Source organism: Solanum stenotomum, chromosome 10 (genome assembly GCF_019186545.1).
Source record: "Solanum stenotomum isolate F172 chromosome 10, ASM1918654v1, whole genome shotgun sequence".
Lineage (NCBI taxonomy): Eukaryota > Viridiplantae > Streptophyta > Magnoliopsida > Solanales > Solanaceae > Solanum > Solanum stenotomum.
In genome coordinates, this window is record NC_064291.1 from 10,241,967 (window position 1) to 10,266,663 (window position 24,697).

Sequence of the window (24,697 nt, forward strand, 5' to 3'; positions counted from 1 at the left end):
AGCTCAAGAAGAGTATTTGAATGCCCTCAAATCAAGAATGATTCCATGCCCACACAAAGTTCGTCAAAATTTAAGACTTCAGAAATCAAAATGAACTCTCACACTCTCAAAGATAAACATATGCATGATTCTACCCTTATACTTTCCCGTATTTTCCAATCAACATGTCAGTCGACTCAATCAAGATTACCAAGGTCTTTCAAGGCTTGTAACACGACTGAGGATAAAGGTATGATCATTTTGGCTTAGTGACTTCTACCTTCATGAAGCATGACTTGCCTTTAAGTTCTTCTCATTTTCTTCCACTCTTTTGGTTTCAAGCACAGAGATTCTTATATGGCTCATTGGCCACCCCTTTTCTTTACATCCATGAACAAATTGCATTGCAATTTCTTTTTTAATCGTTTTCTTCTTTTTCTTTATATATATATATATATAGATGGGTTCCATCTTTTTCAACGGGTTTATGTTTCATCCAAAGAAAAGGTAGGCTAAAATAGTGCCAAACTAGGTTCACACTCTCACAAGGTGGTCATAAAGAGGTATAATAGCAATTTGGTTTACTCTCAAAAATTTGTGCCTGGGATCATTTATTTCATTCGCCAACGTTAGTCAATTGGACCAACGGGGTAAGTTCTACGTATCACTAAGCACATATTTCCAGAAAATGTCACCACATAAGGCATTCAACACAATCATCAATCATGACTCTACAAGTTAAGCTCACGTGCAATGATCATCACAAAACTCACTTCAACATTCGACTAGTCACAATGAGATACTAGGAATTCACACATGACTTATGCAACTCAAATTTGCCTCATTGAACTTGCGCACACATATCGTTCAATGAAGAGCACTATTAAAGTCATCGGTATTGATAGCAATTGATACTTAAATATGCAAGAGAAAAACGCCTCAACATTCACACATTAAGAAATCAGGGAATGGACAAATGGGATAAAAAAACCAACATAAGGGAAAAGTTTCGGACACAGCTAAATGTAGCAAAATAATCATCCAAAACAGAAAAAATACAAACCAAGGGGATAGGCCCCCCAAACAAAACTAAACAATGTCCTTAATGTAAAAGCAATGTAAAATTCTCAAAAATAAAATAGGAAGAGAGTCAAGATCCCCTTGTTAGGCTAAGCTAGAGGTGAACATTGTGCATCAGGAGTTGTCTTAATTGGGGCATCAGTGCCCGACTCTCCTCCAGGAGTAGGATGTGCTCCACTAGATCAAATCATTGATGTATCCTGAAGTGAGGTCTCTATCGCAACCTGCACCATCTCACCCTCCAAGTTCTCCAGCATAGCATAAACTGCAGAGCATCCTAGGTCCCAAGCTCCCCCTCATCTATCTCAAGAATTTCCAACTCATCACCATCATCACCTAAAACAGGATCTCTGGTCCAGTGGCCAGAGGGATCTCAGAAATAGTTGTAATCTCTAAAATTGGAACCTCAGTAACTCCACAGTGCCAAAGAACATAGATAAATCAATGGATTTGAGCTCATCCACATCACGCCTCAATCCTGCAACATCGACTTTCAAAGTTGTCACATCCTTTGACAGGAGCCCTCCCTTCTCACATGCCTCAACTCACACAGTGAGGGCGTCCAATGCTAGGCCATGAGAAGTAATCAACTCTTGCTACTCTCGTAACTCAGCTCGGATGGAGGCAAGGACAACATTAATGAACCGCTCAATCAACCCTGGAACAATCGCCTCAACTCAGGAAGAATGCACATTAGCTGACTACGCTAGATGTCCCATCTTATATAGCATCACCTGTGTCAGCGGGGGTTAGGGAGAAGCAACAACAGAAGTAGTAGGGGTGGAAGATCTAGGGGTACCTGACGACTCACCGGTCTGAGTGGAAGGAGTAGTGTCTGCCTCCAATATGTCTACATCATTAGCCGGAGATGTGTCCACCAACGTTGTCCTCCTCCACTCATCCTCATCCCTAATGTACTTGGCCTCGATCCTCCAAATGTCAGTAGAGGAAGTGGGATCCACTTCCACATCCGTCTTTGCCACCAAGGGCACTTTATCTCACAGGCACAACTCTGTGATAAGTATCGGTAATGGTAGCGATGTCTAGCTCTGCTTGGCCCTCATGGCCATCTCCTGCTCAATAATCATCCCTAGATTTAATCTATCCCTATCAATGATAGATCCCAACAGAGTTGCCTTAGCGTGCCGGAGGATGGACTCATTTTGTGATGACATGAGTGTGTTGCTAATGAACGTGAACCAGTACCTCACAGCTACATTCAGATCATTATTCTTAGTCTGAACCCTTGGCTCAATCCATGGAGGTGTAATGTCAGAAATCAAGGGAGCCAACCACCCCTTAAGATCGTCGAGGGTCTTCTTCTGAATCTTTTCCGCTAAGAAGTGGATTATCTGGACTGTACACCCCAACACCTTATTTATATCTAAATTGTTGCACTTCACCTTTTCATCTCGCACCACCACATGATCAACAGGTGCAAACGAATTGACCTGCTTCTTTCCTTTCAGGACCAGCTTCTTGTACTCCTCATAGAACTCCCGAACTCAAGAAGATATATACGGGCCTCGGGACTGTGTGAATCTCTCAAATTTGTGGAATTGAATTGTGTCCCACACAACTCAATACATGTCCACTACCCCATCATTGGACAACCTCTTTTCATAAAAAATAATTCTCAAATCGGCCGCATTTAACCTATTCATCAAATGTGGCGGAGGTGCCTGTACCGGGGGAACTTGTGGTGCCTGCTCAGCTATTTGTGTTGGAAGTGGAGGATGAGTCAGGAGTATTGGGAGTCTAGCCGGATCATGCAGTGCTTTGGAGCGCAATTCAGCTCGTCTCCTCTTGAGGAGTTGATCATCTGAAGGCTTGGACTCGTAGACCGGCAATCTAGACCCCAAATTCTCCTCACGATCACACTCAGAGGTTGTAAGGTGGGTGGAGTTGATACCCATGCTATCTTGAAGGTGCAACCTCTATAGCAATGACCACCCATTTTGCTTTCTTCTGAGGTGGTTGATTCCTTCCAGGTACCTTGACATCCATATCTGCAGGACAATTCAAATCAAACAAATGTTATTGCAACGGGGTAGTGAAATATCAAAATAGAAGATTTGCAAAAAAACTCGTTGATTGACTCGGTGAGTCACCGAGCTCATTTGACGAGCCTTAGAGGGCTCGCCAAAAGTCACATAATCAAAATGTAAAGAATTCAGCACAAATCGGTAAGGTTCAGGGTCAATCGGTGAATCGCCGAACTAGATTGGCGAGCTAAAGGTAGCTTGCCAAATTTCATATAAATAGTTTCAACTAACATGGCAACAAAAAGGCGATAACAAGGGCATTTGGTGAATTGCCGAGTAAACTCGGTGAGTTCAGACATACTGCCGAATGTTACAGAATCCAACAACACAATGTCATGGCAAAAGGGCGAGGTGATGAGCTAGGTGGTGAGCCACCAAGTCAGTCGGTGAGCTCGACTAAGCTCGTTGAATAGCCTCTCATGCAAGATTTTTACCCCGACCCCGGGGTACTCAGACTTTCCCTAATTTGGCTAAAATCGACCAATCAATGTCTTTTGCCCTTAAGAATTACGTCACCCGATCTATCATTGGGAAAATTTAGTTGTTCGGTACAATTCGAGTAACTTAGGCTTCAGCCACACCAAACCCAATATGCTACAACCACAATTTAAACAATTCAATCACAAAAATCACATCAAATTAGGCTAAAGATAGTATCAGACATGCTTGACTTCAAATTAGATCACAACGATCAATTTAGCACAAAATCAAGGCAAGAAATAAAACTACAGACTACTCACACGCATGCTCAACGAAATTTGCAATGTAAAACAATTTTGAAGAACTAACCTTAATTTAAGAAACATAATTCGAGAAAGCAAAGAGATAGGAATGGACAACACTTCGGATTTCGACCACTCGAGGACACCTACAAGAATTAAACTAAAAATCTATATCCTAGAGTTTGATTGAGAGAGAATATGAGTCAAAAAGTTCAAAATAATGAAAGGTTTTGAATTTAATACGGTTAAGGGCCTTTGACCCTTCAGTTCACGCCTAGATAGATAATGGGTACTAATGTCGCTGATCTCGCCGAGTGGGCCTTGGCCCGCTAAAATTTTTAGAACACCAACCCATCCATTTGTCTAAAGTGTGAGTTGGATCGGGATCACCGACTCACTCGGGAGAATGACCGACTGAGTTCTGAGCTCGCCCATTTGCCTTTTCCTCCAAAAAATTAAATTTCAACTTGCACACCCAACAAACGTTGTTCGAATGATAAAAAGTAAACCTTGGGTTACCTCCCAAGAAGCGCCTTATTTAACGTCGTGGAATGACGCAAACACGATTTCAAGCTTCATTCTTTGGGTTAACCATGGTATCACTCGATAAACCTCCTTTTGGCCTTGGATTTAAATTAGTTGAGATTTGACCCATCTGTATTTCCAGCTGCTTAATAGACACCGAGTGTGAAGTAATTGTTTGGTTCAGAGAAGATATGTCATCTTTCATTTCCTTTAGCACTTTGTCTGATCCTTCGACTTTGTTGAGAATACGAGCAAGCATATCTTCGATGCGGAAATTTTTAGAATTAACTCTTGGCTCTTTTGGCTTTTGACACTCATGGGGAGGCACATATCATTCTTTATCGCCATCCCACTCCCTCTAATTCGTACCACGGTCATGCCATTCCCTATCTCGATCTCTCCAACCATCATCGCAATCCCTATTCCAACCTTGATTCTCGCCCGACTTTGGATAGTTCGGACGAAAACCTACTGCCCGATTTGCTAAGAAATGCACTTTTTCATTGTACATGGCCTCAAAATGTGCTTCATCAGGATTTACTCCACTAATTCTGACCGCATTCATAGCCTTGGAACCACTTACCATGACATGGTTCTACAATAGGTCCATTTGGATCATCATTTTGTCCATGTTTTTATCTCGCTCTTGATTCGTTTCCAATTGTTCCTTTGTCACCCAAAAGTTCAACGGAGACACCTGATCTTCTCTAGTGTACCAACCGCGATTGATTTTCATCATTTCATCAATAAGGGTAGATGTTATGTCAAATGGTTGTTGCATGATTCCTCTTCGAATGAACTAATCTGCCACGCCTTTGTTGACTGAGTCGAGGCTTCGGTAAAATATTGTAAGAACACATCGTTCGGTAACCCGTGAGTTGAACATTAAACAAGGAACTTCTGGAACCTCAACCATGTCTCATGAATAGGTTCACCATCCACTGGCTTGAAGTTTTGAATATTATCCCTCCACTTCACCATCTTTGAGGGAGGGAAAAACCTTACATAAAATGCATTAGTGAGCTCTTCCCAAGAAGTGATTGATTCCCTTGGTAAATAGGCCAACCACTTCGTTGCTTCCCCCATTAGAGAAAAGGGAAACAAATGAAGTCAGATTGACTCCTGAGTGTTGTTATTGAAAGAAACTAGCCCACGCACATCCACTAACTTTCGGATGTAGTCATGAGGGTCCTCATGAGCAAGTCCTCCAAAGAGACCCTTTATTTAAAACAACTGCAACATAGTGTTGGTCACGTGGAACACCGCATTGCCCATAGTTGGAGGAAATCAGATAGCACCCGCACTTCCCAACTGATCCTTATTGACATCATGCAAATTCCCGATGTCATCGTTGTTCCCAAGTTGGTTGGCGTTACTCCCATTTACACTAATCTCTTCACTTGTTTAAAAGCAGCCAATAACGAACACAAATAAGATAATTCAACTACAACAAAATCAGTTCACGACTAAACTTCAATAAAAGAATTTTAAACACCACTCCCCGGCAACGGCGCCATTTTTGATAACGCTCAACTACAGTTCATCTGATTCTAAGTGTAGGCGGTCGCTAACAAGTATAAACCCAACCAAGAGTTGGGTACGATCCCACAGGGAGTGATAGGATAAATAATTTGATCAAGAAGTAAAATAGTGTTCTAATCATTAGTATATGTAGAAATTTCGCAACAATAAATTAAATCACAAGGTTTTGACAATTAACGTCAAATGAGGGAATTTGGGTAACCAATTTACGACTACTAACTCCAGGAATAAGAAAATAGAGAAGGTTTCTTGGGAGTGTGATAAAGTTGAATGCTAATTTTGCGTAATGGGTGATTACGAGTTACTCAAAGTTGTTGAATATCAGTGAGTAGGGTAGGTTTTGGGTGCAATAGCAATTTCTCAATCAACTATTGTAAATCAAGTGAGTTCTTTCAAACCTCAACAGGCACAACACAAATTAACAACCCATTACCTTAATCAGTCCACTTTTTCAAGCTAGATTTGTAAGATTGAATTCAAACCCACTTTCTCAAGCTAGATTCAAAACAACACAATCGATACAATCATCAACTATTAATTTGACTCTAACACTTCTTTCTCAAGAAAGAACAGAGTACTACGATAGAATTGCGTTTGCAACTACATCTCCTCAATTAAAACATACACTATTAGTTGAACCCACATCAACACAACAATAAAATCAATAACTAGCAACACCTATTAGCTAATTAATGCATTCAACTACATAATCACACCTCTTAAAATGGGGGTTTTAGCCAAACATAATAAAGAACAAGAAATCGTTACCATCGAAGTTTTCTATTAGATTGGGCAACAATCCACAAGTCTCCAAATGCTCAAATTAAAGCTAGAAATCTCACAAACACTAACTCTCTACTCAAAAGTGTAAAAACATTGTTCTAGAATGTAAAAGATCAAAAACTCAGAACAATGTGGGAACTCCCTCAGCTTTTGAAAATTGCATTTATACGTTCCCAGAATTTTATCACATAATAAACTAAGGGAAGTAAATCGGGCTCGCCAAGTTGGCCTAGTCCATGGGATGGCATGCTTGAACTTTGGGCAAGTTGAAGGTCCACTCGACAACTCGCCGAGTGGCTCTGAAAAGTACCAGCTTTGCTTTTCTTTAACTTTTTTTTCAACTTTTACGCTCATTTTTGCCTCATAATGTCCTTGCCTTGCTCTTTTTCCTTCATTGATGCATATATAAATTTTATCGTCAGTTATGAGCATAAAATAGTTTTTGAGGACACTAAAACCCTGAATATTAAGCCCTAAATGAGTCAAAATCCCCGACTCATCAATAGTCGATGCACATGCAATGTGAACCATCTTTCTTTCGAACAAACAAAATTGGAGCACCCCATGGTGAGCTACTCGGTTAGATGAAGACTTTATCTAACAAATCTTTCAACTACTCTTTTAATTCCTTAAGTTCTGTCAGAGCCACTTGGTAAGGAGAAATAGAGATAGCTTGTGTATCTAGGAGTAGGTCAATATCGAAGTCTATTTTCCTTTTGGGAGGAACACCGGGTAAATCATCGGGAAACACATTTAGAAATTCATTAACGATAGGGACCAACTAAAAAGTAGGTGTTTTGGAATCTGTATCCCTCACCCTAATTAGATGACATATGCAACCCCTAGAAATCATCTTTCTAGCCTTAAAACAAGAAAAAAAACTTACCTTTCAGCATAGAAATTCCCCATTTCAACTCTAGGATAGGCTCATTTGGAAATTGAAACTTGACCAATCGAGTTCTACAATCAATAGAAGGATGTCAAGAATGCAACCAATCCATACTAAGGATAATATCAAAATCTAATATATAAAGCTTTACAAGATCAACATGAGTGACTCTATGGGATAAGGAGACGAGAGAATTCCTATAGACTCTCTTAGCCATAATAGATTCACAAATAAGAGTAGAGATAGAAAAAGGATCTAACAATATATTCGGAGAGATGTCAAACCCCATTCGCGTTACAAAAGACAAGGTAGCATCGGGATCAAGTAAGGCATAAACATCAAGATGAAAAACTTTCAACATACTAGTAACCACTTTGGGAGAACCATCTTGCTCATGACGAGTTTGAAGAGCATATAATATGTTTTTCTTGTGACTCCCAGTAAAACCTGATGCGGGTTTAGGTTGAGCTTGTCAATGATTATCTCCTCCATTCTTTGCAACTGAGGGTCGATCCCTTCACTTATGATTTGTCTTACCACAACTAGAAAATGCATTAGAGCTAGCTAAACATTTACCTTCATGCTTTCTTCCATATCTATCACAAGTAGACAATGAAGATCCACCACCATTTCCATCTTGAAGCTTAGGGTTAGACACCTTATCTTTGTTTAATTTAGGAGCCGAAGAATTAGAGGAACCTTGACCGGAACACCTTTGTCAGAATTTAGAACAACCATGTCCATCGGACCTTGAATGTGAAAAGTCAACATCACCGGTCCTTGCGTTCGTTGCCTTCTTAGATTTATCCTTAAATTTCTCTTCTTCTATATGTTGAGCATGCACCATTAGATGAAAAATGTCCATATCATTGATAAGCATGGTAGTGCGAAATTCTTTGACTACCATCTAGGACACTCCCAAAACAAACTTACCCATCCTTGCCCTAGGATCGTCAACCATGGTTGGAGCATATTTGGACAATTACATGAATTTCAAGGCATACTTTTTCATACTCACTTGTCCTTGAAGAAGGTTGATGAATTCAAGTACCTTTGCCTCCCTCATCTATAGGGGAAAGAACCTATTAAGGACAGCGACCTTAAACTTTTCCCGATAAAGAGGACCCGCATCAACCGTCGTCTCTTATTTCCATTGGTTGAACCAAACTTGAGCAACACCCTTAAGTTGATAAGCGTTCAATTCTGCCTTTTCCACCGGCGTCACTCCCATGATTATCAACACCTTATACACTTCATTAATGAGCTCTAGAGGATTTTCCTCTACCTTAGAACTATGAAACTCTTGAGGATTCATTCTAGTGAAGTCCCTCACTCTAGTTGCCTCCGTATTCACATTTGGGTTCATGGGGACCACCGCCTCCCTATTGGCTTGAGCCGTCATGGCTTGTGCCAACACTTGAAAAGCAGCCCTAAACTCAGTATTAGTCACTTGTTTGGCCAAAGGGTCAGCCAGAACTTGAGATGCTTAAGGAGATTTTCGTTTCACATTCTCATTCACATTCTTCCTAACGTATGCTCTTCGAGGGGCCATAACCTAAAAAAGCATTGAATAGGGATTAGGAGGAAGACATATAGAGTTATACTCTATTACACAAGTTTAGAATAAAGAAAGAAGTGGAGTTATCCTAATCATCTTATAGCTTCTTATTCATAAATGTTACGCGCTTCACACTCATGAACAAGACTCTACTCAATGTGGCTTAGATACTTCCTTGGACCTTTCTAAACATTGTGCTCTGAATACCAAGTTTTTCATGACCCAAAGGTACACCCTAGTCGTAACATGGCGTATAGGACCTTGAGAGACCCTATATATGCCACTTAGCATACGTCATACAATATAAAGAATTTAAAGAGTTCAAACGATTGTTTTTTTTATCATAAAGAGTTTGAATAGAAGTGGAAGTCTAACATAAGTCTCAGAGCCATCTATTATATCATAAGGAAGGTAATTGAGATATAACTCATACATCACACACAAGTTTTGAAAAGAAATACATAAAGCAATAAATAGTTTCGATCCTCGGAACATGAGGACTCACCAATCTTCAAAGCTCAATAGGATCAACTAGCCACGAGGGTGCTCAATGGAAGCGTCGAACCCTACATTAGTAAAACAGTGTAGGCACAAGTATGCAGTATTACATGAAATGCACTAAGTATGATAGCAATGCATAAGAGTTATGAAAACATTCTAAAAAGATATTTATGTGACATGTAATGACAAAGATAAATCGTTAAATAACATGTTAGAAGACATAGATCGTAATCAGGGTCAATGCAAGCTAAACATCTTTAAAACATCTTTGAGATACTTCTAGAAGTAACCTTAGTTCATTATTGTGGGAAGTTTGTCATTAACCGACATAGACCATGTGAGCTATAACATAAAATATGGTATCTATCCCACACCAAAAAAGAGATCTCCTTACTTGCTAAGGAAAGCACTAGAAACTTGAGCTAAAGTGGATCCACTAGTTAGTGTCTATCTAAGCCAAACCTATGGTGGCACATAGTTATGGGACATGGGTAATCGCCACTTGTCCACTCTATGCTAAGCATAAATCCCACGGAATAGTCATTAATCATGTTCATCTTATTATCCATGGAAAGACACAATCAAGTAGCCAATCCAAGATACAGTTCATTAGAATAGCTCCTAAATCTTGATTCAAAGTTTAGTTGAGAAAAATCTTTCAACACTATGAATACTTTATGTGAGAATAACCTTTCAAAATTACAACATCGATGATTTACTCTCAAAGCAACCTTAAATAACTCATAATACTTCATGAAAACATGCATATCTCCATAATTTCATAGTTTATGGGTTTATCATAAGATCTTGGATGAAAACCATAATTAAAGAATGGCCAAGTGAGATTTCAACTAAATTTCATAGATTATCATCAAACCATGCATTAGGATGCTTAATGGATCAAATTAAATCATAATTGGAAGAAACCCACATTTCATGAATTGAAACCCGTATTTGATAATGGAGAATTGAAGTGGAGACTTGAAATCATTAGGAACCCCATGGAGGAAAAGACTATGTGGGTGAATAAACACATACCTTGATACCAAAGCCCATGAAAAAAATGAGAATTTGGAGACTTGAATGGAACCCTAGCTCTTCTTCTTCTTCCTTAGGCTTGAGAGGATTTAGGAGGAAGAACCTGGTCAACTTTCAGGAAAATTAGGAGAATAAGTTTAATTGGGTAATTTGGGGGTTAAAATGTTTATATAGGTCCTAGGGTAGAAGGTAAAACGATGTAGTATTGGGATAAAATAATTAGGAAAAGACCTAAAAGCCCTTAAAATAAAAACTATCGAGCCTTACCGATGGTTCAGACCTATGGTCCGTAGGTCCTACTACGAACTGTCCTGGTCGACCGTAGGTGGGGTTCAGGGACTTAGATGTGGACCTTTAAACGACAGGGCCCATGTATGGTTTGTAGGTCTACCTATGGACCGTTCATTCCCACTGTAGGTCCCAAAAATATTTCCAAAACTTTCCTTATTACGGGTGTCAGCTACAGTCTGTATATGCTTCTACCAATCATAGGTGGGAGCCATAGGTCACACCTGCATCCCAAAACTACATTTTTCTATTCTTTTCAAATCTGAGATGTTACAAGTTTGGAATATATGGAGGCGGCAATGTGTTTGCTAAGAAGACTTTGATAATAGTGGCAATTTGAGAGGAAGGTAAATAGTTGGTGTGGTTAGGATGTTTGGTAGTATTAAGTGTGTTGTTATTAGTGGATTACTATGAGATGTATGTGGGGTTTGATAAATCGAGTATGTGTATGATTGTAATGAGGACCAGGATGGTTATTTGTGAGTAGCTAAGAATAAATAGATGGAGACACATGAATGAAATGTTTAGTATGGATGCTATGGAAGGGACATCTTATATTATTAGAACTTGGTTCTGTACAATTTTATGTGACCACCTACTTCGTTCTGGACATGGTTTAAAGTATGATTTACTGCTTATGCCCATACGTATTTCCATTTCTATGGGTAGATCCCTAGTGGTGGATTTGGTGTACCAATCCTGTGATGTCCTTTTGGTAGGGTAGGAACTAATACCTCAAGCTAGAGTAGAATCGGAGGGAAAGAGATGAGGATACTAGGACATCATATCGACTTTGGTCTCCCAAGTAGCACCCTCAACTAATTGATTCCTCCAAAGAACCTTCATAGAAGCAACTTCTTTGTTTCTCAACTTCCAGACTTGTCAATCTAAAATCTGACCAGGAACCTCTACATAAGAAATATTTTCTTTAATTCTGAAACCTTTTAAAGGAACAATGGATGCCGGATCTCAAACAAACTTCTTCAACAAAGAGACATGGAATACCATATGTACTACTGCTAAATCAGTAGGCAACTCCAGTTCATAAGCAATTTTGCCAATACACCTCAAAATCTAATATAAGCCCACATATTGGGGACTAAGCTTCCCTTTCTTTCCAAATCTCATTACACCCTTCATGGGTGAAATTTTCAAGTAGACTCAATCATCAACATCAAATTCAAGTTTTCTTCTTCTAAGATATGTATAAGACTTTTGTCTTCTTTGAGCCATTTCTAACCTTTCACGAATAAGCTGAATCTTTTCCATAGCCTCATGCACCAACTTGGGTCCCTATCAAAGCAACCTCACCAACTTCAAACCAACATATAGGAGACCTACACCTCCTACCCTAAAGAGACTCAAAGGTGACATCCCAATGCTAGAATGATAGCTATTATTATAAGCAAACTCAATCAAAGGCAAATGGTCATCCCAATTACCTTTGAAATCAATCACACAAGCTCTAAACATATCTTCTAAAGTTTGAATGGTACGCTTGTCTTGTCCATCGGTCCTAGGGTGGAAAGTCATTCTAAGATTCACTTGAGTACTAAGACCCTTCTGAAAGGACTTAAAAACTGAGATGTAAACTAATTACCACGATAGGAGATAATAGACAAGGGCACTCTATGCAACCTTAACATTTTCCGAATATAAATCTTGGCATACTCTTGAGATGAGAAGGAAGTCCTTACGAGAACAAAGTGAGCCAATTTCGTCATCCAGTCCACCAAAACCCAAATCGAATCAAGTTGTCACCAAGTGCGGGGTAAACCCGTAATGAAGTCCATATTCAAATCTTCCCACTTCCATGTAGGAATACTAATGTTTTGATCAAAACCACCCGGTTTTTGATGTTCAATTTTCACTTGTTGACAATTCAGACATTTAGCTAGCCACAAATTAAACAATATCCTTTTTCATCCCATTCCACCAATATACCTCCAGCAAATCACGGTACATCTTGGTGGATCTTGGGTGAATAGAATACCAAGAACTACGAGCTTCTGTCAAAATGTGATTTCTCAACTCATCAACATTCAGAACATATAACCGACCTTGATATCGAAGAACTCCATATCCCCCTTAGGAGAAAGCCTCAATGGCTTTTTCAGAAACTGACTTCTTCAACCTAACTAGTACCAGATCAACATCTTTCTTATCCTTCACATCTGATATAAAATATGATTCAGAACCATTCTTAACAATCACACCACCTTTATTAGAATCAACCAAGTGAACACCCAGTCAGGCCAATCTATGAGCACCACGAACTAACTCATTCTTATCATCCTCAATATGAGCAATGCTTTCCATTGACACTCGCCTAAAAGCATATGCCACCACATTTGCCTTACCGGAGTAATGTAAGACACTCATGTTGTAATCCTTAAACAGCTCAAGTCATCTCTTTTGGCGAAGATTTAAATCATTTTGAGTGAACACATGTTTTAAGTTTTGTGGTCGGTAAACACATCTACATGAACACCATAAAAATAATATCTATGTATCTTTAGAGCAAACATTACCGCAGCTAACTCCAATTCATGAGTTAAATAATTCTTTTCATGCACCTTCAATAGCCTTAAAGCATAAGCAATAACTTTCTCATGTTGCATCAAATCACAACTAAGACCAATTCGTAAAGCATCACAATAAACCATTTGATCCTTCTAGTAATGTCAAAATAGGGCTGAAGTGAGCCTATATTTCAACCCTTGGAAACTCTTCTCATTAGCTTCCTACCATAGGAATTTCACCTTCTTTTGGGTCAACGTCGACAAAGGCAAATAAATAGAGGAAAATCCTTCCACAAACCTTCTATAGTAACCGGAAAAACCCAAGAAACTGTGTATCTCTAAAGCGGACAAAGGTCTAGGCCAATTCTTAACCACCTTGGTTTTCTTAGGATTGGCTTGAATACCTTCACCGGAGACAATATTGCCAAGGAAAGCAACATACCTCACCAAAACTCACACTTGCTATACTTACATACAATTCTTGAAAATTTTCAACACAATCCTCAAATGATCAACATGATGATCCTCACTCTGTTAATAAATCAAGATATCATCAATAAATAAAATTACAAACATATCAAGATATTTCTTGAAGACCCTATTCATCAAATCCATGAATGATGTCAGGGCTTTATTCACACCGAAAGACATCACCAAAAATTCATAATTACCATATCGGGTTCAAAAAGGCGTCTGTGAAATGTAATTTTCCTTCACCCTCACTTGGTGATAATCTGACCGAAGGCCAATCTTAGAGAAGTCACTCGCTCTTTGGAGTTGATCAAACAAATCATCAATCCTTGGAATATGATATTTATTTTTAATGGAAACCTTATTCAATTATAGATACTCAATGCACATTCATAGGGACCATCCTTCTTTTGAACAAACAACCTCAACCCCATGGTGAGATACTTGGTCTAATGAATCCCCTATCCAATAAGTCTTTCAACTGATCCTCTAATACTTAACTTCTATCAGGGTCATACGATATAGAGGAATAGAGATAGATTAGGTATATAGGAGAAGGTCAATACCAAAGTCTATGTCCCTTTGGGAGGAATACCGGGAAGATAATCAGGAAACACTTTTGAAAAATCATTTATAATTGGAACTAACTCAAGAGTTGGGTTTTCGAAATATGTATCCTTAACCCAAACAAGATGATAAATGCAACCCTTAGGGATCATCTTCTTAGCCTTTAGGTAAGATATAAACTGACCCTGAAGAATATAATTTTCCCCCTACCTAGGACATGATAGGTTCGTTGTGAACCTTGAAGGTGACCAATCAGGTCCTACAATCTATGGAAGTATAACATGCATGAAGCTAATTCATCCCAAGAATAACATCAAAATCTAACATATCAAGCACTACAAGATCAACATGAGTGACTCTATGAGAAACATAAATAGGATAATTCATATAAATTCTTTAGAAACCATACAATCATCAATGGGAGTAGAGAAATACAAGGGATTAGAAATGATTTCGGGACCAACATCAAATCTCATGGCCACAAATGGGGTAATGTCACACCCCGAGCTACACCCGAGACGCGGACATGGGACCTAGGATCACAAGTGACCCCAAGCTAACCCTGCTAGAATAATCATGAGCATACTAAAGATAAACTGAGAAATAAAACAGTTGTGAAAGCTAATAATAAGTAAATCTGAAATGATGGGAAATACCTATATACTAAAACTGAATATCAAATCTAAGAGTTTAATACAAAAGAAACATCAAACTCAAATACTAAGTTGAAACTAGCTATGTATGATAATAGCCTCTAACTGACTAGAAGTGTTGGGACATGCCGCAGCTAAGTCTAGCAAAACTGAAATTAAAAGACTGAAATAATGAAAAGATAACATGACTGTTGTCCTCAAAGAATGAGGACTCACCACTGATGTTGCTGAACTGGAGATCGGGAACTGATCTAAGCGTGATCTGGATGCTGAGAACTTGAACCTACATCACAAGAAGATGTAGCGCAGAGTATGCGTCAGTACTTGAAAGGTACTTAGCATGAAGGATAGAATAAAGTTGAAATAACATATAACTGAATAAAGAAATAAAATAATGATATAATTTGAACATGAAATAGATACTGAATACTGAGCTAACTGAATGCAATGACCAATTTATAACATGCTGAAACTGAATACTGAATGTACTGATAAATGGTCAATGCAATAGAATCTGACTGAACTGTGGGAGTTACTAATAACCGATAGTAAAACCACATGAGTTAAGTGTGGAGTCTGATGTATATGCCCCATCGATAGGACCCACTATACCCGGCAAAGGTATAGACGCATGCTGACGTGATCACTGAAATTATGCCCATGGAGGGGACTTACAACCTACGCTCGTAGTTTTGGGACTATTCAGGTATTCTAAACCCTAGTCCAACTCAGTATTATACTACTCCCAATAGATTAAGTGGTTAACACATTATGACTGAATTTATGTATTATACTGGATAGCTCAAACTGACATGCAAACTAAAAATGCGCAATAATATACTGATAATGACACATTCCATAACTGAGGCATGTATATCTAAAATGACTGAAATATATGACCTAGAATGTGTATTTCAAGAACTAAAGAAATACATAGCTAAAGTTCTAAAATTTACGCTAGAAACCAAGTAATAACATGATAATCTAATTTGGAACATTTAAATAACTAATTCATGATAATCTGCTGAAGTTCTAGACACCCAAGGTCTAGTTAATAATAGGGAATCAAGAATCTGACTAAATTCTAAGGACCCGATGGGCAAAAGGAACCCACTAGTGAAATCCCACATACCTGGTGACGAATTCCATGGAGAAATCTTTTAATTTTGGGGATTGAACTGATGGAAATTTGTTGCGTTCTTGAACTAGGGTTGGTCGACCTTTTTCTCCCCTCTAGATTCTAATTTTCTAAGTTTTGATTATTGATTTGACTTAGGTAAGTTCTAGTTATGTTTCTAGGCTTAAATTGACTAATACCTCATAATTTAGGGTCTAAACGACGTAGTTTAGGGGTTAAACCAAATAGCAAAAGACCAAAAGACCCTCGACTTAACTGTTGTCGGAGTGACCGACGAACCTATTCCACGAATCATGTTTCTACCTATGGTCCATCCTGGTCCTTCATCGTTTGGCTTAGAGACTAGGATCTGTGAACCGAGATCCACGGACTGTGGTCCAACCTACGGTCCGTAGGTCCTGGCCGTGGGTCGGGATCTTTTGGTTTTGTGGGGACCTGATCCACGGACCGTGGTCCAACCTATGGTCCATAGGTCCTAGTCGTGGGTCAACCCTTAGCTGAAATTTCTGAGGCTTCTAGGAGGAAGGTTGCAGTGACCATCCACGGACCACTAGCACGAACCGTGGGTCACCCTACGGTCGGTAGGTGGTTCCCATAGGTGGCACCTGTAGCTTCTAAAATTCTACAATTTTGTCTATTTCAGATATGGGGTGTTACATTATCTCCCCCTTAGAAACATTCATCCTCGAATGAAGACTAAACTAGCTGAAATGGAAGGAGAGGGCTGCAATCCCTACCACTAAACACTAGAAACTGAATTTCTAACTAAACTGAGTTCCAAGAACATGCAAATATGCTGAGAATGCAAGTATCAACTGAAGGAACATGATTCTAAGACTGAATATACGCATGAATGACTGAAAAACTGAAGAGGAACCATTACCTCAAGCTGGAGTGGAATTGGAAGGAAAGAGGTGAAGGTACTTCGACTTCATGGCTGCTTCTGCTTCCCAAGTAGCTCCCTCTACGGACTGACTACTCCAGCGACTTCTTTGTTTCTCAACCTTCTAACCTGACGATCAAGAATCTCAACTGGCATATCCTCATAAGAAAGGCTATCTTTTACAGCCACACTCTCTTATGGCACTATGGATGTTGGATGACCCACACATTTCTTCAAAAGTGAAATGTGAAAGACTGGATGCACTGCTGCTAAATCTGCTGGCAACTCTAACTCATAAGCCACTTTACCAATCTTTTTCAAGATCCGGTAAGGGCCTACATATCTGGGACTGAGCTTCCCTTTCTTGCCAAATCTCATCACCCCCTTCATAGGTGACACTTTTAGGAAAACCCAATCATCAACTTTGAACTCTAGTTCCCTTCTCTTTACATCTGCATAAGACTTATGGCAACTCTGGGCTATCTTAAGTCTATCCCTAATGAGTTGCACTTTCTTCATAGCATCGAGGACTGAATCTAGCCCTATCAAGGTTGCTTCACCTACTTCAAACAAACCAACAGGAGATCTGTATCTACGTCAATACAATGCTCCATAAGGGGCCATCTGAATACTGGAATAGAAGTTATTATTATGGGCAAACTCTATGAGAGGTAGGTGATCATCCCAATTACCCTTGAAATCGATCATGCAAGCTCTCAACATGTCCTCTAAGCTTTGAATAGTACGCTCTGCCTGACCATCCATCTGTGGATGAAATGCTATACTGAGATTTACATGAGTACGAAGACCTTTCTCATACGATTTCGAGAAATGAGAGGTAAACTGAAGACCTCTATCTGAGATGATAGACAAGGGAACCCCATGTAACCTGACTATGAAATTGATGTAGAGTTTCGCATAGTCCTCCACTGAATATTTAGTCTTGACAGCCAAGAAGTGAGCGGACTTAAGTTACTCTGTCCACTATCACCCAAATGGAGTCATGTTGTCTGCGAGTACGAGGTAAACCCATAATGAATTCCATGTTTATCACTTCCCACTTCCATGTAGGAATGTTAATCTCTTGAGTCATTCCTCCTGGTTTCTGATGTTCTACCTTAACATGTTGACAGTTAGGACACTTAGCCACAAAGTATGTTATGTCCCTCTTCATGCCGTTCCACCAAAAGACTTCCCGTAGATCACAGTACATCTTAGTGGCACTTGGATGAATGGAATACCATGAGTTATGAGCTTCTGTAAAGATCTGTTGCCTCAACTCACCGATATTAGGAACACATAAGCGACCCTGGTAATGAAGCATATCATCTCCTCCCTGGGAGAAAACCTCAAATTTTTGCTTATGAACTGCACCTTTCAACTGAAGTAATATAGGATCATTGTCCTTCTTTTCCTTAACCTCCACTACCAATGAAGATTCTGATCCATGTTGAACTATCACACCACCATTGATGTGTCTGTAAAGCAAACTCTTAGGCGAGCAAGCCGGTGAACATCTTCGGCTAATTCTTTCTTCTCGTCCTCAACATGTGCTACACTATCCATGGATAGTCTATTGAGGGTGTAGCTACTAAATTAGCCTTACCCGGATGATAGAGCACATTCATGTCATAGTCATTGAGGAATTCAAGCCATCTCTTTTGACAATGATTCAACTCTTTCTGGATGAACACATATTGGAGTCTCTTATGGTCTGTGAAAACATCAACATGAACACCATACAAGTAGTGTCTCCAAAGCTTTAGGGCAAATACTACAGTTGCAAGCTAGAGGTCATGAGTCGGGTAATTCTTCTCGTGGACCTTAAGTGTCTAGAAGCATAAGCTACGACCTTGCCTCGCTACATCAACACAAAACCTAGGCCAACCTAGATGCATCATAATAAATCACATAACCGTCTGAAACATCTGGTAGAGTTAAAACAAGAGTTGTAGTCAACCTAGTATTTAGTTATGAGAAGTTTTTCTCACACTCATCTGACCACTGAAATTTGACCTTTTTCTGAGTCAACTTGGTCAATAGGGAAGCTATGGATGAAAATCCTTCAATAAATCTCCGGTAATAACCAGCCAAACCTAAGAAAATTCTGATATCTATTGGTGAGGTGGGTCTGGGCCAATGTTGTACCGCCTCAATTTTTTGAGAATCAACTCAGATCCCTTCGATGGATACCACATGACGAAGAAAAGTGACTAATTGTAACCAGAATTCACATTTGCTGAAATTAGAGAATAGTTGGTGGTCTTTGAGGGTTTGCAAAATAACTCTCAGATAAGTCACATGTTCTTCCTCACTTCGAGAATAAATGAGGATATAATCAATAAAGACGATGACGAACAAGTCCAAATACTGTTTGAACTCCCTGTTCATTAAGTCCATGAAAGTTGCATGAGCATTTGTTAGTCCAAAGAACATAACTACAAATTCATAGTGACCATACCGAGTCCTGAAGGATGTCTTCAAGATGTCACTGTCTTTAATTATGAGTTGATGATAGTTGGATCTGATGTCTGTCTTATAAAAGCAACTAGCACCCTGGAGTTAGTCGAACAAGTCATCAATCCTGGGGATTAGAAACTTATTATTTATTGTGACTTTGTTCAACTGACGATAATCATTGCACTTTATGAGAGAATCATCATTCTTCTTTACAAACAACACTAGAGCACCCCATGGAGAGATACTGGGTCTGATGAAGCCCTTATCTAGAAGGTCTTTTAACTGTTCTTTCCATTCCTTAAGCTCAGCTGGAGCCATTCTGAAAGAAGGAATAGAAATAGGTTGGGTATCTGGAAAGAGATCTATTCCAAAGTCGATTTCCCTTTCAAGATGAACTCCGGGAAGATCTTCTAGAAATACTTCTAGAAACTCATTTACTACTGGGACTGACTCAAGGGTCGGGGTTTCAGAGTTTGAATCCTTAACCCAAATGAAATGATAGATATACCCTTTGGAGATCATCTTCTTGGCCTTAAGGTAAGAGATAAATCAACCTATAGGCACTGAACTACTACCCTTCCATTCTAAGACTGGCTCGTTTGGAAACTAAAACTGAACAATCCTATTTCTATAATCGACTGAGGCATACCAGGAATGTAACCAATCCATTCCTAGGATGATATCAAAATCTACCACGTCTAACTCTACAAGGTGTGCTGAGGTGACTTTCTGAGAAAATGTAACAGGGCAATTTCTGTATATCGGTCTAGCTATAACAGGGTCACCAACTGGAGTAGAGACTGAGAAGAGTTCTAAGAGAATTTTTGGAATGACACTGAAGTTTACTACTATATAGGGAGTTACAAAAGATAGTGTAGGCCCTGGATCTAACAATGCATAAATATCTAAATAAAAGACTAGTAACGTACTGTTGACCACATCAGGAGAACCTTCTTGGTCTTGGTGAGCCTGAAGAGAATACAACATGTTCTGGCGTTGACCACCACTTGTATGAGACGAAAAACCCTGCTGAGTTGGGTGACCTGTTGGTGCTGATGGAGCTACAGACTGAGCCCTATTGTTGTTACCTCCTTGCCCCTACCTAAAAGAAGGGAAATCCTTCAACCTATGACAAGACTGGCCACACCCAAAACACCTCTCTCTGCGAGCAATACACTCACCCGATGGTTCTTACCACACTTTGGGCAAGTTGGAAAAGTCTGATTACCTTAAGCACTCCCCTGTGACTTAGATCTTGATGCCCTACCTTTCTAATCCTGTCAAAACCTAGGGAAGGAGCACTAGCTGATAAAGGTGTTGGGGCTGTAGACCTCTACTAAAACTATGAGTTATTTCCACCACTCGATCTCTGCTGAGAGTATTCATAATTCCCTATTCTAGCCTTCTTGTTGTCCTAGCCATTTCCCTAAGCTTATCTCCATCAACCTGCTCAGCATGAGTCATGAGTCTTAGATATCCATATCCTCTAGAAGCATAGCATTCCTACACTCGGTCTTCACCAGATCGGATACCCCAAACAAGAACTTACTCTTTTGTGCCCTTGGATAGGCAACCATGTGTGGAGCATACCTGGAGAGTTGGGTGAACTTCAGCCCATACTCTTGGACCGACATTAAACCCTGCTTCAAGTTCATAAACACTTGTGCCTTAGGTTCTCTCAACTCCCTTGGGAAGAACCTCTCTAGAAAAGCTCCAGTAAAACAATCCCAAGTTACATGAGTTGCATTCGCACCCCTGTTGTCTTTCCACTGAATAAAATAGATATGAGCCATATTCTTAAATTGATAGGATGCTAGCTCAACAATCTAAGTTTAAGACACTTGCATTACTCCAATAATTTTCTTAACCTCATCAATGAAGTTTTGTGGGTCCTCACCAACCATTGACCCTAGAAATTCTAGCGGATTCATACGAACAAAGTCTCGAACCCTAGCTGCAACTGATCCACCATTCGTGTTTGTTGGAACTGGAGCCTCCTGACTCTTTTGATTGGCTACACTCTCAGCCGGGATCGTATTCCAAATTTATGCATTCGTAATCTCTTGGGAAGAGATTAGAGGAACTGTGTTAGCATTGCGCACGTTAGCTCTATATGGAGGCACGATCTGAAATGCCTATCGACCTATTAGAAAGTAAAAGTTAAATCATACCTCACGCACGATAAGAATAGCAAAGGAAGTGAAGTTTTTCTTGAAACACTTTGTGGCCTCCCCCTCATAGATGTGGCGTGCTTTAGACTCATGAAAGGGACTTTACGTAGTGCAACTTTCAGACACCCTAGGACTCTTGAACCTAATGCTCTGATACCAAGTTTGTCACGCCCCGAGGCTACCCCCTAGACGTAACACGGGACTTAGGATCACGAGTGACCCCAAGCTAACCCTAAGTTTGGAATATATCAAGCACACTAAAAAATAACTAAGTAAAATATGTACTATGCGGAAGATGAAAAATAGTGGATATCTAAAAATGGGGAAACACCCAACTAGTCTAAATGTAGATATGAAACCAAAAGAGTTTAGTGATAACTGAAACAACCACTTAACAACTCATGATGAATCTACTACTATGTCTGAAAAGCCTCTAATTGAGTTGAGTTACTGGGACATGCCCCCAACTAACTCTAACAAAACTGAAACTAAAAATAATGACTAAAATGAAAGCATGTCTATTGTCCTCGGAATATAAGGACTCACCACAGAATGTGATCCAGACCAAGAATCGATCTAAGCGTGATCTAGATGTTTAGTATTTGAACTTACATCATGAAAGGATGAAGTGCAGAGTATGCATCAGTACTTGGAATGTACTGAGCATGCAGGATATAGATATGCTAAGCTGAAGAAAGTATATAAGTTGAACAATGCATAACTAACCATAGATGGTCAATGCACTAAGGGTATGACTGTGGGAGATACTATTAACCGACATAAACCACGTGAGTTAAACGTGGAATCTAATGTATACGCCCCATCAAGAGAACCCAATATATCTTGACAAAGGTATAGAGGCATGGCTGTGGCGTGATCACTAAAACTGATGCACAACTGAGGGGACTTATCAACCTACACGGGCACGTAGTTCTAGGACTTTGAGGGTACGTTGAACCCTAGTCCAACTCAGTGATAAGTCTACTCTCAACTGAATATTCATACATATTAATGCACAGAATACTGAATAGCTCAAAACTGACATGCTAACTGAGAATGCAACATTTTTGTACTGAGAATATAACATTCAAGATCTGAAGCATGAGTTTCTATCTAGTTAGCCTAAAAAGGTAGGGTTCTGAGTTCTATGCATGAAATTATACTAAAATTTTTTAGAAATAAGTTATTTAGATCGAAGGAACCATAATCACAATAAATCTTGAAAATCTAAAAACCCTATGTCTGAATAGTTTATGACAATCTGAAAAACTAACTAAATTCTAGGGACCTAATGGATGAAAGGAATCCACCATTTAAATCCCATATACCTGGTGACAAAATCTACGAAGAAATCCTTTGGATTTTAGGGCTGAACTTCGAAGAACACTTTTCTTGAAAGAAATTGGCACCTCTTACTCTTTTTTTCGTTCTAACTTGGATGATATTTGGAGAATGAGGGTTCTGGGTATGTATGACTAGATTATTAGGCATAGACTGAGTAAAACGACATAGTTTAGATCACGCATAGATCGATTCTTGGTCTGCATCACCTTTTCTAAGTGCCCCAATACATAAGGAAAGGAAAAAAATGACCCTAACTTATAGCTGACGAAGTACCACTCACGAGTAAACTGACGGGCTGCCGATTGAACCACTGCCCGTCAACAAGGTCGTGGTTCGAGGCCTACCTGACAGGGCTTCTCAAAAACAAGTATAACTTTTTACTCCGAGCTTGGATTTTAGCAAACTTGGTGGCATTGGAAAGATGATTAAATTATATGTTAATTTGATAGGTCATGGGCCACCTAATTCATTTTGTGCTAAAATATATGACTGTTTGAAGTTGACCCAATAACAATTTTCCTCTAATTAGTTGTTGACCCTCACCTACGGCCAAACCTATGGTCTGTAGGTCTAACACAGACAGTACAGGTTAGCCGTGGGTGGGATCAGAGACCACTGAGTGTTGGACCACAATGATGGAACCCCACCTACAATTTATGGGTCCATCAATGGACCGTGGACCAAGACCGTAGGTCTCATCTTTTGATCCTAAAATTCCCCTAAGTCTGGGACTCAACAACGGGACCCCACCTACTGTTCGTGGTCTGACACATGGTCCGTCAGTGTCTTCCGTTGGTTCTGACACCAGATCCTGGAAAGCTGCATTTTTCTATCTTCTCGAATTAGAGGTGTTACAAAGGTCCTATTGTTCATAGGAAGGCTCTTGTGGAGAAGTCCTAGAAGAAGTCCTACAAACCAGCAGGATGGTCCATAGAGGCTTCTAAGGCCCGTAGGAAGTAGTCATAGAAGGGGCCATAGACTTGTTGAAAAATATTGGGAAAAAGGATTCCTATGAGAGGTCTACATCCCGTAGAAAGGTATATGGATCGTAGAAGGCTTCCGTTTAGGAATTGTTCAGAAAGTTGGTCCCAGTAGTGTGTTCTACGTTTGGACAAGATGGATTGTAGGAATTCCTAAGATCCATAGGTCCAATCCATAGGGTCTTTCGGCAGTTTTTGATTAAGAGTGTTTTGGCCTTTTCCTTTCTATTAAATCCCTAAACTATCATTTCGACCATATTACTACCCTTATGACTCATTTTACACTTCAAAATCTACCCATTCTCTCTCATTCAATCAAAATCCCCCAAACTCTTCTCTTTCAATTCTATCTCAAGAACTTTCACTGCAAAGCTGGGGTTTCATCAAGCTTAAGGTTTCTTCCTCCATTCTAGGACTTTGATTACCCAAGGTATGTGTTAACTTTACCAATGGATTCATTTCATCCATTGGGTTCCAAAAGATATGCAAAAGTATGCAAAAGTACTCATTACCCCCGAAACTTGAAGCTTTTTATTTGGTGTACACCTAAACTATATT